General features: G+C 37.8%; 1 protein-coding gene across 2 annotated transcripts in view; it reads right to left on the bottom strand.

Annotated features, from left to right (window-relative positions):
• The window catches only part of LOC115209282, a 36,446-nt gene extending 33,101 nt beyond the window's left edge, over nucleotides 1-3,345 (bottom strand). The window contains exon 1 of one of the 2 annotated variants that reach the window (XM_029777597.2): nucleotides 3,230-3,345. The gene's annotated coding sequence lies outside the window, so the exon portion shown is untranslated. The remainder of the gene's footprint in view (nucleotides 1-3,229) is intronic. The other variant, XM_036501593.1, reaches the window with a different exon arrangement.
• Between the last annotated feature and the right edge of the window lie 13,375 nt (nucleotides 3,346-16,720).

Here is a 16,720-nt window from a genome sequence, read left to right as displayed (position 1 = left end):
ACTGGTGCTAATGCCACATAAAAAGCATCCACTACACTCTTGGAGTGATTGGCATTAGAAGGGCATCCAGCTGTAGAAACCATGCCAGAACAGACAATGGAGTTTGGTGCAGCCCCTGGCCTTACCAGCTCTGGTCAAACTGTTCAATCCATACCAGCATGGACAACAGAAGTTAAATGATGATGATGGCTATACACGGACTCCTTTAAAAACAACTGGCTATACTATTATATTATTTGAACAGACAACAGATTGTAGGCTTGGCAATTTATAGCTAGTTACTTCTGTTGCACTGTATTGCTAACAAAACTATTTCTCTTTGGATCAGATCATTTAATTACAAATAGTTTAAATGAGTAGGCACACTTTTCTTATACACAATAGAGGGGAAATGGATGCCAATGATAAAAGTAATGTATGTAGAGCATTACTCTAATATGGGACTTGCATGAACTTTGTAGAGGGTCCACAACTGATCACGGCTAAGGTAGTTACATTTTACTTGTTTCAGTCATTTGACTGCGGCCATGCTGGAGCACCGCCTTTAGTCAAGCAAATTGACCCCGGGACTTATTCTTTGTAAGCCCAGTACTTATTCTATCGGTCTCTTTTTGCTGAACCGCGAAGTGACGGGGACATAAACACACCAGCATCGGTTGTCAAGCAATGCTAGAGTGACAAATACAGACACATACATATATATACATACATATGACAGGCTTCTTTCAGTTTCTGTCTACCAAATCCACTCACAAGGCTTTGGTCGGCCCGATGCTATAGTATAAGACATTTGCCCAAGATGCCACGCAGTGGGACTGAACCCGGAACCATGTAGTTCATAAGCAAGCTACTTACCACACAGCCACTCCTGCACCTATGTAAAGTATAGTCTTTGGGATGCAATATTGCCAATGGTATAATGTGAGGTCACCACGAGAGATTGTGAGACCTTGCTTTTGTAATCAACCACTGAAAGGCTGAAGTGCAAAAGTATTTCCTTTGTTCAACTGAAAAAAGACTATGTTGTTATGTTACCATCTGATGATGCATTCGAGCTGTTAATTAATACAAAAATGAAACTTCAACAATTCCAACTTAATGGTACAATTAAACAAGATTCCTTTTAGAAGTACATCTCTAAATTTATAACTTTGAAATAAATATTAAAAAATAATAGTTTTCACAAATAAGACAAATTGAGATCTAATCTAATCTGTCTTTTTGTGTATTTAGAACCTAAAGCTGTCATTCTCAGTCCATGGATCTAAACTGTAGGCAGCTTTAGAGTTACTGAGTATCTTATTTTGGAAATCACCTTGCCCCAAAAACTTTCCACTTATTCGAGTAATATGATGTTATAACTGTTATTGAGTTTCTAAATATTATGAGTTGTATGAGAGGTTATTATTGTTAATTTATATCTTTCTTTTTTTTAATTAAAATTGTTATTTATATTATGTACTTCTGTGAAGAAAAAGAACTTTCTTTACTGTTGATTGATACCGCATTTAAAATGGTCTTCTGTGTCATGAATAACGTTTATAACTGTCACGTGGGTGTCACAATAACTTTTTTGAAATTGAAATATTGAGAACAAAAAAAGGTAATCAACAAAAGAAAATCAGAAAAGCAGAGCGGTGCAAAATATGAAGCTTGGTTGTGTCCAAGCTGCGGAGTTGCCGCCAGTCAGTGGAAGACATAGGAAGGGAGACAATCATTAGAAAAACAATTCCATTAATATCTCCAGGTGAATGGCGAGCCAAGAATTGTGAAAGAATTTCTAAAATATCTCACCAAACCAGTTCGGAAAATAAAGCGAAACACAAATCGATAGAGTAAATATTTTACCCTAACTCTATTAAATACAGTCAGACCGTTCAATAGCGTCCAGATTAACTAGTGCAATATTTAAAAACAAATCCTATAAAGCCATGAGAAGATTTCTGGTAGGATAAGATTGTAGGTAACGATTAATCAGTGCAAACCTGCAAAAGGTGTGGTTGGTGCGAGGCAGCAAATGAGGATGGTTGGCAAGGTGCAAAATGCCATCAACATATAGACGCAGTGCGTGTGTGCGGTGTGTTTGGAGTTGTGTCAAGGATATGAACGAGTGTGGTTGTTTACATAAGGTATATCGATGACCAAAGTCATTATTAAACGAATGGAAGCAGAAAGGTAGAGAGAAAAAAGATTGATGTATCAAAGTAGTATGTATGAGGGGGAAGGGTATTCAGACGAATATCTATTTTGTTTTAACTTGAGAAACAAAAAGAAGGGGGTGTGGGGTTGTTACAAATTTTGCTCTGGATGAAGCAGAATCATAATTTGTGTTGATTTAGTAAGGACTGAGCATGAAGTGGGCATGCTGCAAATCGATAATAATTCAAATAAATCATACCTTTAAATATTCGCTACTCCGTTTAACAATAAGTCAATGTCAAAGAGAAAATGTGATTGAGAGAGATTCACGAATTTCTCAAGAGCAACAGAAAGGTATGAGATTGGTATCTCATACATTCTGACCATAAAGCTACGGATTTGTAAAGGAAGGACTATATTCTATTGATTTGACTCCGATACATGTCTGGTGTTAGGTTTTATTGAGCCTGGGGAAATAAAAGCTTGGAGACAACATAAACGAGATTTGAATTAAGAATTTCTGTTATAAAAAGCACAGAAATAGTTGTGTAATTCGATCTCGGTAAATTAGGAGTACTTGATTTATCGATCCTGGGTGGATGAATCGGAAAGGAAACACTTAGCAAAATTTATTAATATGAAGGCGAATGGATGTTTGTGGTGGAGGCAAGAGAGAGAGAGAATGAAAAGTGTGTGGCGATAATAACTGCGTATGATGAGTGGAAAAGAGGAAAAGCAACGGATTAGAAGGAGAGAATGAAGAGGATGGAAGTGGTCGGAGGAAGGAACACTCGCCTGCAATCGTTTACACAAAACATGTTTCTCTACCTAAACACATACATAGGAGTTGTGAGTGTGTGTGTGTGTGTATACATGTACACACATACAGACAGCCACACACACATACAAACAGATAGCCACACACACATAAAGGGAGAGACTCACATATATATGGAGAGACAGAGCAACAAGCGGATCGCTATTGGAATGTGTTATTAAAAGAGAGGTGCACGTTGATCCATCAGAAGCCTTTCTCACTCCCTTTCTCTTCTACACGGCCAGTATGCAGGTGAAAATCGTTCGCACTTACCCCCATCGCTCCGGTAAATTACCAAATTGAAGTAGTATCAACGGACCAACATCAAGTACTTATCACGTGGTATACCGCTTCCGTTTAACTAACGCTTCACTTCCGCTCTGTGAAAGCTGCAGCAAAAGCGACGAACCGCGCCAGTTGCGATCCAGGGCGGGACACGAGCACAGAGCTTGCTCTAGTGTTGCTATATCGAAGTTGTCGGGATTTGAACCCAGAACATAAAAGAATAGAGGAGAACTATATCCGCCGCTCCGATCCTAATATTCTTGGGAGTGGGTGGCTGTTTGACAATTCGTGTTATCATCGGTAAACCTACACAAGTCTGTCCCTCTTCACTTAGTTTCCTCATAACTTCCAGAAAAATGGATATTCTTTAATGAAATTTTCTATAAATACGCTTCAGATGATGTAAATTCTGATTACAATAGAATCTGTTATGAAAAATATTCCCGAGGGTAGGGAGAGGGGATTCAGAAAATTCATACGATTCGGCTTTCTTTCCTCATAACTTTCCGACAAATAAGTATTTTTAATGAATTTTCTACAACTACTTTTCAGATGGTGGAGATTAGTATTGCAATTTAATATGAAAAAAAAATGGTGGGCTCCTACACGACAATATCTATAAAATGAAACATGAAATATCGTAAAAAATTGTGATGTGTCAATATATTTGTATGTGTGTCCAACAATTTTATTTTTTACATTAAATTCCAATATAATGGTCGTCTGCACTAACTGAAAAGTATTTATCTTTTATTTTCTACTAGTTTCAGTTATTAGACTGCAGCCATACTGGGGCAATGGCTTGAGGAACTTTTAGTCGAATGAATCGATCCCAGTATTATTTTCTTTTTTAAGCCTAGTATTTATTCTATTGGTCTCTTTGTCGAACCTCTAGAATATGGGGACGTAAACACACCAACACCGGCTGTCAAGCGATGGTGGGGGGAACACGTATGTTTCCATCTACCAAATCCACTCACAAGACATTGGTTGGCCCAAGGCTATAGTAGAAGCCGCATGCCCAAGGTGCCACATAGTGGGACTGAACCTGGAACCATGTAGTTGGGAAGCAAACTTCTTACCACCCAGCCATTTTGCCTTTTTTGCGGGAAAGTGATGAGAAAACAAAAGTTGGGTATGCATGCTGTTAACGTCCACTATTCCATGCATAGATTGGACAGAGTTTATTGAGACAGACTTTCTATGGTCAGATGCCTTTCCTGTTGTCAACACTTACCCGTTTCCAAGCAATATTTCCCCATGTCCAGACATGTTCTTGCAGAATATTTGAATATATGCATCTAAGTCCGAGAGCAATGTCCGCAGAGATTCCCAGTGTTTGGATAGCATTTCATCCCAGCAACTTTGGTGACTATGTAAATTATTGAGCTTTGTTTACCATTCATTGGATCCTTGGTTTGGCTCATAAAAGTTCCCAGCATGCGCTTGCTGGCAGACTCCTAGCGAAGTCTGACATCATCAAGCTTCGGTTTTCCTAGTTTCCAGACAAGCAAAGGAATGAAATTTCCTGTAGTTGCAGTGTCCAGTTCCATCATGAACTGTCGGTCAGGGATTGTGATTAGCACAACTAGCCTAGAAGTATCATCGGGAACTTCACCAAGAATTGTTTTGACAAGCTCTGCTTTCATGATTCTCTTCACAGACAGTTGGGAACAATGTTCCTGTTGCTGTCATTGCTTCTTCTTATGAGCAGTTTCCAAATGTCTTTCCTTGTCACAAAAGTGGCATCTGATTTCTTTGTAGGGGCAATATGTCACTTTATAGGCTGTTCCACATCTGTAACACTTCAACTCAGGGTCTATGGAATTAGATTGCTGGTGGTTTTTTCATTGACCCTTGTTCTGTCTCTGCTTGACCTTGTTGACAGGCCTGGTCTTGGAACTGTAAACAGTTTCCTTGGCAACGTTCACCATGTCAATCGTGACTTGGACAGCACAGGCAATGTCCACCTCTGTGCCCTTGATCTTGAAAAGAGCCTTCAAGGCAGCTTCATTGTTGACAGAACATGAATCTCAGTCTAGAGCTTCATCTTGAGGGTCTGTGATCTGAGGAAAGTCACAAGTTGTAGTGTCTTCGCATATACATGCTGCCAGCTCCTGGTGAGTTTCACCTGGCTACCATTGCATGTCACTCCAGAGCTTGAAGCATTGTCACACAATAGAACATTTTGGGTCAATTTGTTTTCAGAAATTTGACGATTTCCTCCGTCATCAGCTTGTTAATATCCTTGGGCGGACTCTGCTGAGTAGCCAGACTTGCCAGTTGCCCTCAGGGCCAGCCTTGATTCATTCTATGTCACGCAGAATCTCCCTCAGAACTACATTAAGGCTGCATGTGTCACTGGAGTGCTCAGCCACTTGCACTTTAATTTTACAACCAAGATGTTCTGCGGATTGGATTAACTGGAACATTTATTGTTGCAACCAATGGATCACCAATTACTAGTTACATAAAAAACAAAACAAAAAAACTTCTCAAATCATGAATCAGACTTCACTATCTTGTAAATAAATGCAAGGTTAATTTGAGAGATCATCAATGATTTTAAAATTTATAGGGAATTTAAATGGTTCTAGCTGTGGTTTATTAATTAATTATCCAGGTATAGTGTTATAGGTATTCTTTGTTGATGTGTGTATGTACATACACATTATCATACTTTCACATATGTTTTTTTAGCAAGTACTTACGTAGGACTGCAAGTTCATATACTTCCAAAATGTTAATTGCATGACACTTATGTCATCTATAATAATGTTTACATAACTCTGTCGACTCATCTTGCTTGAAAATGTAAATGTGTGGTAAGAAGCTTACTTCCCAACCACATGGTTCTGGGTTCAGTCCTGATGTGTGACAACTTGGGCTGACCAAAGCCTTGTGAGTGGGTTTGGCAGACAGATACTGAAATAAGCCCAATGTGTGTGTGACCAGTGCAGACTGTAAAAATGTTGGGGAGACCAGTGATTTAAAGGACTGATGATCATTATGGGAACAGAAGAGTAGAAGAAAAGGGGATCACAGACCTTGTTAGTATTATAAGAACAAAAATTTTGCTGTGTGGAATGAAACTGATGAAAATAGTCAAAGAAGCTCTTGAATGGATTGTTACACCAGAGTAACTTGTTCTTTCAAACTTACACTTTTCAGAACAAAACAGAGGTAGGCATGGCCATATGGTAAGAAGTTTGCTTCCCAACCACATGGTTCCAGGTTGAATCCCACTACATGGCACCTTGAACAAGTTCTTCTTGATAACCTTGGGTCAACCAAAGCCTTGTGAGTGGATCTTGTAGACAAAAACTGAAAGAAACTTGTTGTATATCAATGTGTGTATGTCTTTGTATCTGTTTTTGTCCCCCACCCTCCACTTGACAAATGGTGTTGGTGAGTTTGTGTCCCCATAACTTAGTGGTTCAGCAAAAGGAAGCCAATAAAATAAATACTGGTACTTGAAAAAGTAAGTACTGGGATCAATTCATTCAACTAAAAATCCTTCAAGACAGTGTCCCCCCACCCCCACCATGGCCAGAGTCTAAAGACTGAAACAAGGAAACGGTAAAAGATTGCAAAAATTATATGAAATTAGAGACAGATTCTTCTTTCCAAATTCCTGTTTCTTTACTTTCTAATTTTCCCAAGATCTTGGAAAAGCTTTTTATTAAAAGTATAAATACATTTGTGTAACACAAATTACTGACTGACAATTAATGGGGAAGCACTCCGTCGGTTACGACGATGAGGGTTCCGGTTAATCCGAATCAACGGAACAGCCTGCTCGTGAAATTAACGTGTAAGTGGCTGAGCACTCCACAGACACGTGTACCCTTAACGTAGTTCTCGGGGATATTCAGCGTGACACAGAGAGTGACAAGGCCGGCCTTTTGAAATACAGGTACAACAAAAACAGGAAGTAAGAGTGAGAGAAAGTTGTGGTGAAAGAGTACAGCAGGGATCACCACCATCCCCTGCCGGAGCCTCGTGGAGCTTTAGGTGTTTTCGCTCAATAAACACTCACAACGCCCAGTCTGGGAATCGAAACCGCGATCCTATGACCGCGAGTCCGCTGCCCTAACCACTGGGCCATTGTGCCTCCACCTGACAATTAATATGAATTCAGAACAAACAAATCAAGTTCTTTGGTGCTAATTGAATTAACTAAGGAAAACTCCTGTAGTGTTTATAGATATGAAATACGTATGCAGCAGAAGTACTTCTTGATTTTGAAAAATACTTTTCATACCATTGACCACAATATATTACTTGATAAATTTAAAAGGTATAGAATCAAAGGGCTGGGCTTAAATGTTTAAGAAGCTAAATTTTTAAGAGACAGGGAACTATTTATTTGTAAGTCAACATGAATGGATATTAGTGGCTGTGTGGTAAGTAGCTTGCTAACCAACCACATGGTTCCAGGTTCTGTCCCACTGCGTGGCATCTTGAGCAAGTGTCTTCTGCTATAGCCCCGGGCCGACCAATGCCTTGTGAGTGGATTTGGTAGACGGAAACTGAAAGAAGCTCGTCGTATATATGTATATATATATATATATATATATATATATGTATGTGTGTGTTTGTCCCCCTAGCATTGCTTGACAACCGATGCTGGTGTGTTTACGTCCCCGTCACTTAGCGGTTCGGCAAAAGAGACCGATAGAATAAGTACTGGGCTTACAAAGAATAAGTCCCGGGGTCGATTTGCTCGACTAAAGGCGGTGCTCCAGCATGGCCGCAGTCAAAATGACTGAAACAAGTAAAAGAGTAAAGAGTACCTCAGGGGTCACCGCTGCCGCCACCACACCACCACCACCACCACCATCATCATCATCATCATCATCAAACATTTGTTTCCCATACTGGCATGGATTGGACAGGTTGACAGGATTTGGCAGGACAGACAAGTTCTGCTGTCTGTTTTAACATGGTTTCTACAGCATCTTACATAGTATACTGGGTGCTTTTTACATGCCACTGACAGCAGTGAGGTCACCACATAACATACAAGACAAAATCCATCAACTGAGTGGAGGAAGTAGTATTGAGGGACAGAAAAAAGATGTCTTACAGTAGAGGAGAGGAGAGAGAGATGAGACAGTGAAAATGTGAGGGAGCATACAGCCAAGTAACAGGATGGTGTACATAGTGAAGTGAACCAAGGGGAATATCATCATCATCATCATCATCATCGTTTAGCGTCCGCTTTCCATGCTAGCATGGGTTAGACGGTGCAACTGGGGTCTGGGAAGCCAGAAGGCTGCACCAGGCCCAGTCTGATCTGGCAATGTTTCTATGGCTGGATGCCCTTCCTAACGCCAACCACTCCATGAGTGTAGTGGGTGCTTTTTACGTGCAACCTGCACAGGTGCCAGGGGGGTCCGGTATCGGCCACGATCGGTTGGAGCTTTTAACGGCACGGAACCCAGCCAAATCGGCGCTGGCAACGGCCACGTTCGGATGGTGCTTTTTATGTGCCACCGGCACAGGTATCACAGCTAATATATGAAACTAAATTTCTGGATGTGATATGAAAGCACAAAATCTGCTGAAAAACTCATAGAAAATATGTGTATGAACTAAGATGACAAGATGCTTTGCAGTTCTAGGAATATGACGCCCACCTTGGATCTTAATACATTATTCACTTTATCAAGTTCAATTGTCTCTAAATTATTATGTGGATATGTGGGTAACATCTACATAAGCACCTTTCAGTTACAAGGAAGGTTAACAATATATTACACCATATTTTAATGTATATAAGAAACCCCCATGTATAAGGAACCCTTAATTTTAGGTGTTTCAAATTTGGGAAAAAGGTTTTCTAAGGGATTATAATACTATCCATGTATAAGAAACTCCCATATTTTTTTTACTTAATTTTTGACAAAATTGGGTTCTTTATACATGCTAAAATATGGTGTGTATATATATATATATATATATAACTAGCAGTATCGCCCGGCGTTGCTCGGGTTTGTAAGGGAAATAACTATATAAGCATTTTTAGAGAGTTATAGCCAAAAAATAGCAAAAAATGCATTAAAAATGGAAAAAAAATGATGCTAAATTTTTTTTTTAAATCGTTGACTCAACGTAGACATTTTTAGAGAGTTACTCCCCTTATATAATAGCGAAAAAATGCATTAAAATGGAAAAAAATGATGGTAAATTTTTTTTTAAATTGTAGACTCATCATAGACGCGCACTAATACCCAGAAGGGCTCGATATGAATCACGACTATAAGATACCTGGTTTTGGTTAAACTGCACCGCAAAATGTGGGAGTAGTTAGGAATCTAAATCGTAGGAGATAGACAGCACACAACCTTTCTTTTATATATAAAGATTTTATCACCTACGATGGGCTGTATAAGGCAGGCAGCCTTATATAAAGATTATTATTATTATTATTATTATTATATATATATTAAATTTAAATTTAATTGTAATTCGAATTTAGATTATAGCCATGAAACGTATGTAGTCTTTTTACTTATTATATATTGTTTATTCATTTTTGTACATTTTTGTACTTATTTTTTCTTTATGATTTGGTTTATGTCCATCATTGTTTGAATTGCATAATAGTGGTTTTTCTCCAATTTATATATATATATATATATATATATATGTATAATATATAAATTGGAGAAAAACCACTATTATGCAATTCAAACAATGATAGACATAAACCAATATATATATATATATATATATATATATATATATATATATATGATATTCGGCCATTGAGGTCTGACCACAATGGTCGAAGACTAGCCACACACTTGAAACTCAGAGTACCAAGGAGTCTGAATCAAACTGTTTTGATCTATACATATGTACAAAATATGTGTTGAGTGCCCTTCTTTTGTTTGTCTACTCACCCATCCATCCATATATATATATATATATATATGTACTCTGTCAGTTATGGCAATGAGGGCTCCTGTCGATCTGTGAAATAAAGTGTCTTCCTCAAGAACACAACATGCCACCTGGAATCGAACTCATGACCTTACGATCATGGTATTTGTGAGCCGAACACCCTAACCACTAAGCTACGCTCCTTTATGATTAACAATATAGAATATTGGTTACAAATTTTGGCACAGGACAGCAAGTTTGGGGAAGTGAATAAGTCAATTACATCAACCCCAGTGTGCAACTGGTACTTATTTTATTGACTCCAAAAGAGTGAAAGACAAAGTCAACCTTTTCGAAAATTGAACTCAGAACGTAAAGGTGAACAAGATATTGCTAAGCAGTTTTCCTGGCATGCTAACAACTCTGCAAGATCACCACCTTAAACAATATAGAATATCAAAAACAAGCTAACAAGCAATTTTTGAAGTTATATATAATAAAGTTCAAGGGTCTTGTAGAATTTAGCACAGAACAAATAATGTTTAAAGCAAGAAATTATTCACTACCAGGTAATATGGAAAAGTCTTTTTTGTCAAGGAAGGTGTGTTATGATTTAAGAAGAAAGTTTAATCTAAAACAGGGGTTTTCAAACTTTTATAGTTCAGCACTTTCTTTCACAGAATGATGTTTTACAAACAACTGTTCCCTATCATGCAGAAAGAAAAATTTAAGTATATTCTAATAAAACAGAGTGTCAAGACTATTGAAAAGGTTGCAAGGCGCAACAAAAATTTTAGGAAAATAAAAAAAAGAAATAAGTGGAAATTTTACCGGTGTGTGTGTTAAATTAAAGGCACAAAAAGAAAATGACTCTCCCCAGACACAACAGAATATACTTCAACACACAAACTCACATAAAGAATCTTGCAAACCAAATCCAAAAGCGAAAAAATAGAACAGAAACTAAATTTGTTTTGCACAGTGATTTATTATCAATATCTATATATATAAAACTGTAGTTGTGTGAGTGTCTGTCCCCTTCGATTTAGATTCCTAACTACTCCCACATTTTGCGGTGCAGTTTAACCAAATTCGGGTATCTTATAGTCGGGATTCATATCGAGCCCGTCTGGCTATTAGTGCGCGTCTACGATGAGTCTACGATTTTAAAAATAATTTAACATCATTTTTTTATTCCATTTTAATGCATAATTTTTCGTGTGTCGATGGCGGCGAAGTTGGCGTCCATGGTCACACCTGCACCTGTTTGCTTCTCCCCCTTCTTCCCTCCCTCGAGAAGCTGTGGGGAAGGGAGTGTAAGGAAATCAATGTCGTAAAGCGTTGTCAAGGAGACCAGCGTTCTTTTAGAACAACGACTTCATGGCTTGAAGACACCAAAACAGAAATGGCTAAGAAAGCCCGAATTGACATCTATAAGGGAAGTAACTCTCTAAAAATGCTTATATAGTTATTTCCCTTACAAACCCGAGCAACGCTGGGCGATACTGCTAGTCTATATTATAAAAGAGAATCTGATCTCTGTCTGTAACAACATCTGTTTAGAGAGAAGGTAGAAGGAAAGGAGAAAAAGTTCCTGAGAGAGAGAGAATGAATAATAGATAAATAAGTAGTGTTGTCACCTTAGTTACTATCAAGTTTTGATTAACAGCTTGAGAATTTGAAGTACAAGTCTGTCACACAACGCAATTCAGACTTCAAAACAGACTATATGTATATGTGCCAGTGGCATGTAAAAAGCACCCTTCCAACATTGGGCCTCACGGAAGGAGTGATGAGGAACTAAGACCTTTGAGAAGACCTGTCAAGCCAAGTGAGATCATAGCTGTGGCTAATGCTGGTGTGGCATAACTGGCACTTGTGCTAGTGGCACATAAAAGGCTCCCACTACGCTCCTGGAGTGATTAGCATTAGGAGGACAATCCAGCCATAAGTACCATGCCAAATCAGAGTGGAACCTAATGAAGCTCCCCAGCTTACCAGTTTCCAGTCAGACCATCCAGCCATGCCAGCTTGAAAAACAGATGTTAAATGATGATGATGATATAGTTTTTATTTTTGGCTGTCTGTGTGTCTGTATGTCTTTCAACATATAGAAAATGCAACACAGATTTTTAAAAAAGACTTTCACTTTGATTGATTTATGAAGGTATGCACAGGTGTAGCGCTGTGCTAAGACGCTTGAGTCACAACCACATGGTTTCAGGTTCAGTCTCACTGCACAGCACCTTGAGCGAGTGTCTTCTACTATAGCTTTGGGGCAACCAAAGTCTTGTGAGTGGATTTGGTAGGTGGAAACAGAAAGAATCTTGTGTGTGTGTGTCTGTGTTTGTGTTTGTCCCCACTTGACAACCAGTGTTGGTGTGTTTACATCCCTGTAACTTAGTGGCACATCAAAAAAGACCAATAGAATAAATACCAGGCTTAAAAAAGATAAGATAAGTAATGGGACTGGTTCATTTGGCTAAAAAAATTCTTCAAAGCAGTGCCACAGCATGGTCGCAGTCTAATGACTGAAACAAGTAAAGGAAAAATGATGAACATATATTTTTACCAGCAGCGTAACAACAGGTGCCAACCTAATATTTTCTTATACTATATCATTCAGCAAATAGTTCTTTTTAGATATTTCTGAAGATTAGGAGTGGCTGTGTGGTAAGTAGCTTGCTTACCGACCACATGGTTCCGGGTTCAGTCCCACTGCATGGCATCTTGGGCAAGTGTCTTCTACTATAGCCTCGGGCCGACCAAAGCCTTGTGAGTGGATTTGGTAGACGGAAACTGAAAGAAGCCCGTCATATATATGTATATATATGTGTGTGTGTGTGTATGTTTGTGTGTCTGTGTTTGTCCCCCTAGCATTGCTTGACAACTGATGCTGGTGTGTTTACATCGCGGTCACTTAGCAGCTCGGCAAAAGAGACCGATAGAATAAGTACTGGGTTTACAAAGAATAAGTCCTGGGGTCGATTTGCTTGACTAAAGGCGGTGCTCCAGCATGGCCGCAGTCAAATGACTGAAACAAGTAAAAGAGAAAAGAGTATTAGTGTTCCCTGTGTTATAATCCACATATACACTTACACAATAGCAATTTACTTTAACTCTCTAAAAACGGTCACCTGCATGACAAAAAAGCCCAGTTAAACATTTTTAGCCATTATTAATGGAATATATTACATCTTTTACTTTTATAAATATAACTGATAATTACAACTTACTCAACACTAAATTAGTTGATTTCACTGTCATTTATCTTACCAAGCAGGAACATACAGAAGGCTATATCCTAATTACTCATATACCCACACAAACATAACAAGATGGCTTCCTAGTTTATTGAAGTATCTCAGATTTTGTCAAAATATTTACTTTAAATTTTGATAAAATCTACTCATCTCACTGTTTTATCTCTTTGTTTATTTCTCTGAAGCTTTCCTTAGAAGTTTTTCTTTAATTGTAAATACACCCAACATTCTGTATAGCTGACATACAATACTTGAAACAAATTTTTATCTCTAATTCACTTTATCTATGTGTATCTTCATACATGCATAATCACACACACACTGGCATGTATTGGTATTTATACAAAATGAGAACATTTCAGATATTGTTTAGAAGGACCTAAAGAGCAGCTTTAAATCTTTTGATCAATAGCACATCAACAGAATGTTTCGGCTCCTTTGTAATACAAGAAATTTCTGCAAATTTCAAAAATTACACTAGTTGTTATCTTGGGCAAGTATCTTTTACAACAGTCTCAGCCTGACCAATGCTTTTCCAGAAATAAAGAGGAGTGCTGTTATCATGGCTATAAATGCTGAGCATAGCAATTTAGAAACATCTCAATTTTTGAAAGTCAGTAGGTTTTTTGTCTCCAAAGTTTGTAAGGAGCTAGGGACCAAAGATGAAAAAGTAACGTCAGTATCAAAGTGTAAAAAGCATCCTAAATGCTCTAAAACCATCAGAACACCTGAATTTATCCAGCAAGTTCAATCGACCATTGATTACAATCTCAGAAAATCCATGAGGCGAATTGCAAAAGATCTCTACGTGTCAGAAGGAACAATCAGACATATTTTCCTTGAAGACATCAGATATGTCATATGTGATGAGGAAAGGTCCATTTATGTCAGAAAAGGCAAAAAAAATATTGCTACATCAGATGGGAGGTTTTAATATAGATCACTTTAAAACAAGATTTATCATAGCACAATGGGAGGTCTCAGACAAGTTGGTAGCAAAAAGGTTAAAAAGGTTATAAACAATGCCTTCCTCAGTAACAAGATTGGATTGTGGTTGGTTCATCTCTTATCTAGGACTTAATATGTTTCTATACTAGGTAATAATACAACTACACAAACATATGAAGTTGTTTCTGAAAGATATATCCAGTGTTCTCTATTCTCTCTCTCTCTCTCTCTATATATATATATATATACTAGCAATATCGCCCAGCGTTGCTCGGGTTTGTTTCGACCCTTTAGAATTGGAATTTTTGAAAAGTAAAAGTTTTGCATTATGTAGCTTGTTATTCTCTTTAAGTGAACATTTTTTTGGTTGAAATACACCAAAAAATGGCGACACAGCAGTAAAAAAATCGTAAAAAATAGGGATTTTTATAGAAAAAAAGCACCCTTTTGATGTAAATAATTTTTGATGTTAACATGGTTCAATTTGAATTTTTTTTTCTACAGAAGGAAGAACAAGCCTTCTATCATACTCTCGATTTTGGCCAACTTGTGCCGCAGAGTCTCGGAGGAGATAGTGTTAGTTGAAGGCTACCAAACCTGCCATACACAGACAACTTCAGCTTTATATATATATATATATATATACATACACACACACACACACACATACACACACACATGCATATATATATATATACACACACACACATGTTTGTATAAATATATATATGGGCAAAATGCCAAATGGCATTTTACGTTCTGAGTTCAAATTCCATCTAGGATGACTTTACCTTTCATCATTTTAGGGTTGTTAAAATATGCACTGGTGTTGATGTGAGCAATTTACTCGAAATTGCTGGCCTTGGGCCAAAATCTGAAATGACTATATGTGTGTGTGTATGTGTGTGTCTGTGGTGGGGTGTACCTATCTATCTATCTATCTATCTATCTTATACTAAAACTCAAAGTTAGTTTGTTTTTCTGCCCTTTGATTAAGATGATAAAGATTACAAATAAAATAGTCATTTACCCCTTTAAAAAAATGTCAAATTGAAAATGTCGATTTGCAGTGGCAACACTTCAAAGAGTTGTTGCAGCTACTGCCATCTGTCCCTTTTTCTTACTTTTTTTTCTTCCCTTAATCTTTTATACACCCTCAAGAGTGCCTAGAAATTTCCCTTATATTTTTATGAGATATTTTTTTTATAAGAATTCATAAAAATATTTTTCCCTGATGGCACAACATTGATGAGCAGTGACATATTGTTGCCGAAAGAACACTACTGCTTAGTGAAGAGCAACAGGTCATTTATAATCATGTTGGACATTTGAACATGAATTCCTCATCACTCATTTTCATTAAGGCCCCAGGAGGAACCGGAATAACTTCCCTCACAAATACCTAGTTAGCTTATGTCAGAGGTAATGGTCAAATAACTCTTTCTGTTCTTTCGTCAGGAATAGCAGCTATGTTGATACTGGACAGATGGACAGACAACTCATTCCAAATTCAAGAAACCAGTCTCAATTCAAGAAAAATCAGTCTGTGACATTGATAAGAGATCCAACTGAGCGTATGACATCAGAGAATCAAAATTTATCGTTTGGTATGAAATATCAACGATGAGAAGAGAGTGATTTGGTTGACTGAACACTAAGAGATACAAAGTCTGACCAATAAGTATCCAGACTGCTGCTATAGTAATGAAGCTAAAGCATTCAGAGTGAAGCCAGTTGGGTACAGATTGACCTTGAACTCCGTGCACTAAGCTCCTCTCTTTACGGCAGAGCTTGGAAGGAAGGTGTGAGTAATGAGTGATAATCACATTGATCATGACAGAGAAAGCTGTCACGGTGATACCTGCTCAGAGACCAACACAAAATTGCAGAAAGTGTTTGGAGAGGAGTGCATGAGTTGCACACAAGAGTACGAGTGGTTCAGATGTTTCCGAGATGACTGAAAAATTGTCGTACTTTTTTTTCTTTATGTATGAATGAGCTAGAATGTCTTTGATGATAGGTTTGCAGTATCAGGGTTGATTTGAGGCTAAATAACAACAACATTATGGTAAATTTCTTTAAAACACCTGCACAATTTTCACTAAAAAAAATACAAAAAATTTTATTTTTTGCGTGGTATTAAGTACCCTGACCTTCTAATATGCTGCAAGTCCTTTATTTTGGTTTGGAAAAAATGAGGTGGGTGAGCCCCCCCCCCATCCTGGAATCATTGGAAATTTTTTTCGTTGAATGAATTCCTGTGACCTCCTAATATTGCAAAATTAGGTTACTTAAGGTAAGCCTGGTAACTGATGGTTATGGGGTCTTGTTGTTTGTAACTTTTGGTGAGCCATGGTGCAACCAACAACATGGTAAA

The sequence above is a fragment of the Octopus sinensis genome, linkage group LG3, assembly GCF_006345805.1.
Source record: "Octopus sinensis linkage group LG3, ASM634580v1, whole genome shotgun sequence".
NCBI classification, from domain to species: domain Eukaryota; kingdom Metazoa; phylum Mollusca; class Cephalopoda; order Octopoda; family Octopodidae; genus Octopus; species Octopus sinensis.
Note: the sequence above shows the minus strand (reverse complement) of the source record. Positions and strands in the feature narration are given on the sequence as shown.